The 5,125-nt window shown below is 43.0% G+C and overlaps 1 long non-coding RNA gene across 1 annotated transcript; it reads right to left on the reverse strand.

Annotated features, from left to right (window-relative positions):
• Positions 1-628: 628 nt before the first annotated feature.
• On the reverse strand, positions 629-2,876 carry LOC141219574 (uncharacterized). The gene is made up of 3 exons (XR_012288034.1): positions 2,810-2,876; positions 2,426-2,518; positions 629-716 (listed from the first exon to the last, which is right to left on the reverse strand). It is a non-coding gene; the product is annotated as an uncharacterized lncRNA (long non-coding RNA).
• Positions 2,877-5,125: the final 2,249 nt, after the last annotated feature.

The raw sequence follows: 5,125 nt of genomic DNA on the forward strand, positions 1-5,125 counted from the left end.
CCCAATCCCCCATCCTGGTATGCATGGCTCCCTCATCCCTCTTCCTGGTATGTATGGCACCCTTCATCCTGTTATGTATGGCACCCCCGCACACCCATCCTGGTATGTATGGTACCTTCATCCCTCTTCCTGGTATGTATGGTACCTTCATTCCTCTTCCTGGTATGTATACTATGTATGGCACTATTCATCCCTGTATGTATGGCCCCCCTCATCCTTCATCCCTGTATGTATGGACCCCCTCATCCCGGTATGTATGGCCCCCTTCATCCCTGTATGTATGGCCCCCCTCATGCCACATCCCTGTATGTATGGCCCCCCTCATGCCTCATCCCTGTATGTATAGCCCCCCTCATCCTTGTATGCATCGCCCCCCTCATCCTTATATGCATGGCCCCCATCATCCCTGTATGTATGGCCCCCTCATCCTGGTATGCTTGGCACCCCCTGATCCCTGTCACGCTGCTCATAAAAAAAATAAACAATCAAACTCACCTCCTCTCTCCTCCAGCGCTGTGTTCCCCGAACATCCACGGGTCTGCCCATCCCTAATAACAACTGCTCCACATGAATTATTCTCACTGAATGACATCACACAACATGGAGCTGACTCTCACGCTTACCTCGTCTCTTTTCCCTCTTTTCTTCATTTTCTGAGATTTCTTGCTCTATACTCAGATATATTGAAGATTTTCTTTCCACGTCAGCTGGAATTTCTAATCAGAAAGTAAAAAAAAGCCCTCATTAACAATATATTCTTATAGGATCTGCTTTGTGTCTATAATGTAAGTAAAGGGACGACTTATTACTTGATACTACTGTGTGGTCACTGTGGCTGAACGACAGAGGAATCTTATTCATAAAGAGGTCAGGGATCATTGTTAGCCATCATATATGTGATGGTCCGTACTGGACATCTAGTGTCTCCCGGAAGTCTGTGTTACTGTTTGGGTTCAGCAGTCCGAACAAAGCTTGTTGAAAGGATGCAGCACAGCCAATCAACAAACTTTTCTGGTGTGGGCACTTCAGGCCCCATCACAGCCATGCCAAGTATTGGTATGCCTGTGATTGGCCGGCGCAGTATAAAGGGGACCCCACGTCATTTTTGGGGGTGCACCCCCTTTTAATAATCAGTAAAGGCTATGCAGACAGCCGTGAGCTGATATTAATAGCCTGGGAAGCTTCATGGACATTGGCCTCTTCCCAGAATAATAACACCAGTCCCGAGCTGTCTGCTTTCCCTCATCTGGGCATTTTTTTATTTTATTTTTTTAATTATTATCTAAATACATGTACAGTAAGCTACACACACACACACTGCACTAAATTATATATCTCACTGACAAATTTCTAACTATGCACAGGCACTGGCTGGTGAATACCATATTTTTCGGACTATAAGACGCACCTAGGTTTTAGAGGAGCAAAATAGAAAAAAAATTTAAGCAAAAAATGTTGTCATGATGCCCTGTTAAGCTGGAGGGGGTCTGCTGCTGACACTGTTATAGGGGTAATGTACCCCACTTCCGTTAATATCCCCCATCCTGGTATATATGGCCCCCTCCTTCCTGTTATATGTGGCCCTCATCTCCATCCTGATATGCAATGGCACCCCAATCCACCACCCTGGTATGCATGGCACCCCAATCCCCTATCCTGGTATGCATGGCCCCCTCATCCCTCTTCCTGGTATGTATGGCACTCTTCATCCTGTTATGTATGGCGCCCCCGCACACCAATCCTGGTATGTATGGCACCTTCATCCCTCTTCCTGGTATGTATGGTACCTTCATTCCTCTTCCTGGTATGTATGGCACTCTTCATCCCTGTATGTATGGCCCCCCTCATCCTTCATCCCTGTATGTATGGACCCCCTCATCCAAGTATGTATGGCCCCCTTCATCCCTGTATGTATGGCCCCCCTCATGCCTCATCCCTGTATGTATAGCCCCCCTCATCCTTGTATGCATCGCCCCCCTCATCACTTATATGCATGGCCCCCTTCATCCCTGTATGTATGGCCCCCTCATCCTGGTATGCTTGGCACCCCCTGATCTCTGTCACGCTGCTCATAAAAAAAATAAACAATCATACTCACCTCCTCTCTCCTCCAGCGCTGTGTTCCCCTCTGTGCTGGAATATTCACTGCATGCGTGGGGAGCAGTGACCACTCATTTTCCCTAATAGTTTGCACGTGGTAGCCGCAGCGCGGCTCCTGCTGCGCTCAGCTGTCTGTGTGCCCGCTATTGAAGTCCCATGAATATTCACCACATCCCGTTCGGGTTCGGGATCATGTTAGGGTAACATTCTTGAGCCTGATGGACCCGAACATCCACGGGTCTGCCCATCCCTAATAACAACTGCTCCACATGAATTATTCTTATTGGATGACATCACACAACATGGAGCTGACTCTCACACTTACCTCGTCTCTTTTCCCCCTTTTCTTCATTTTCTGAGATTTCTTGCTCTATACTCAGATATATTGAAGATTTTCTTTCCACGTCAGCTGGAATTTCTAATCAGAAAGTAGAAAAAAGGCCTCATTAACAATATATTCTTATAGGATCTGCTTTGTATCTTTCCTGCATATAGTAGAATTGTTCTACTCCTGTCCCCTATACATCTGGTAATCTGGAAAAGCTTTACAAAATTAGTCAAATGGAGATACAGTATGGGCCTATGGGCAACATAATTGGAATCCATGAAACATGTATAACATAGAAGACCACTAACAAAAATACCATATGAAAATATTTGAGCCTTGACATCAACATTCTCATTTTTTGTGCTGTAGACATGTACATACCTGACAATGGGGACGAGGGTGGCAAGCTGGTAATAGCATCATCTCTAATAGACACAGGAAAAGATTCTTTCTGCCTGTTTGGAAGAAGATAAACGTGTAAATTACAAGTAAATTCGGTATAGAAGGGGTTGTCTCACTAGATTAACATCAACAATAAGGCCTATTAGGATATATAACAGTTATGGTAGGGAAGGTTTCCTACTCAAAACTACCTTCTATAAAGCAGAGCGAAAAACCACTACCAAGAATGGCTGGCATGTAGTACTACATCTCTCCTACAGTGTGGGCAGCACTAAAAGTGCATGACTAGCTGCAATTATGGGCTGTCACCACCAGAGGTTTCTGAAGCCAAAAGCACAATGACTGCTAATCACGGGCGATGCATGCTGTATTTGTTGTTATGGTGTTTATGTCCTGTATTTGGGTTTGTGCATATATGTCAGTATGGAGCTCCCAGTAATGACCCTAGAATCTACTCACATTTCTGAGATGCTTGTGCTGGATGCCGGGGTACACTCTGGAGGGGACTTGGGATCCTCATTGTTCATCCTCCTGGTAGCGGTGGTACAGAGCTAAATGCGGACAACAAGAAGATATTAAATACTTTTTTTTTACTTTTAGAGGTCTTTTTTTTACATATTTTAGATTTATTGTTCTCATACTTACTTTAGAAAGCTTTTCAGAAGAAGATGTAAAATTCTGGAAGTTAAAGCTCTCATTGTCCTCCTCATCCTCTGAGACGAGATGTTTGTTTATATCAGAGTGATCTACCAGAGATAAGTAATGAAGTATTATTAGAGATTGTTAGTTTAGCACAGTCACCATTTATCCATAATATTAATGGGAGCCAATTGTCTCAAATTATGGTAGACGAGACAAATAGCTGCTTTGTCTAGATGACGTCTCCTTCTACTTACTGATAGGGGAGCTTGTGTCCACGTCTGACAAAAGCTGAGGAACGTACTCAGGCTTCTGACTTAAAAGGTTGTCAAAGTCTACATCACTCAGGAATGGATGACCTTTGATCTGAAATGCTCCTGCTGTAGAAGACAAAACAAAAGTATTGCGGATATTGTCAGAGACTGCTCCATATCTGAACTGTTTAACTTAATCTGAACTAATGACATAACTGAGCAAACATGCAGGAAATATACTGAAAGTCATATTATGGCAAACTAAAAATGGATGAGCTGATAGAGAAGTGCTGAGTCTCATGGACTTGAGCGATATGTCCTTGGTGTAATAAGTAAACTGTTACCTGTCCCAAGTCTTTGTGCAGGAATTTTTCTGAGCAGTTTAGTGATGAGGTTCTGAGCAACAAAGGGAGGAACGGGATTACAATCCCAAATTACGCCTCCTGTTATATAGAAAAAGACAGAAAATGAAACCTCTTTATTGGACTGTACGATAAAGCAAAGGAAATAAGTAAAAAAATGTAACCAATCAAAGCTATAATCGGATTATTCTACTTACCTGTGACAACATTTTCATAAATCTCAGTTGGGGAATTTCCATAAAATGGAACCAATCCCACAAGAAATTGATGTAGTATGATCCCCATTGACCACCAGTCAACAGGTCTCCCATAGCCTTTTTTCAGGATGACCTCTGGGGCTACATAATATGGGGTGCCACAGACCTGGAAACCAATAGAAGAAAGAGATGAGATTGATGATACCATTAATATGACAAGTTCTCACCATAAAAACACAATGACAGAAGATAAAATATCAGTGGAAAAGTTCTCTAGGAATGAAGAACGTAGAGAAGAAGCAATAGTGTGATGAGATTTGTAAAGAACAAGCTGGGTTTCTGTAAGTGATGCTGACCTCATGGTCCCGGAACTCTCTGGTGATGTCCTCTGTTAATTGCTTGTAGATGTTGGTTTTTGGTATCATGACACCAACTTTTGAAAGCCCAAAATCGGTAACTTTAATGTGTCCAGCAGATGTTATCAGGAGGCTGCGAAAAAAAAGATGATTTTAGCCTTACAGACTATATGATAATAAATAATAACTTTCCCTCCTTATTATACTACAGGGGCACTTACTTCTCCGGTTTCAGGTCTCTGTGCACCACACCACAGCTGTGCAAGTATTCCACTGCAACAACCACTTCTGCAAAGTACAAGCGGGTCAAGGGGACAGATAAATGACCCCTGGTGTTTAGAAGGGTCTGACAGTTTCCACCTATAGAAAAAAAGGAAATATGACAGGTGAGGGGTTTATAAATCAGATCCCTGTGACGAATAATGAGAAGTGAGCAGATATATTTGGCAGGAGAGAATATATACAGATGTAAAGGATAGTGCACATA

The sequence above is a fragment of the Phyllobates terribilis genome, unplaced genomic scaffold (assembly GCF_046119375.1).
Source record: "Phyllobates terribilis strain yellow unplaced genomic scaffold, ASM4611937v1 Scaffold_277__1_contigs__length_2500907, whole genome shotgun sequence".
NCBI lineage: Eukaryota > Metazoa > Chordata > Amphibia > Anura > Dendrobatidae > Phyllobates > Phyllobates terribilis.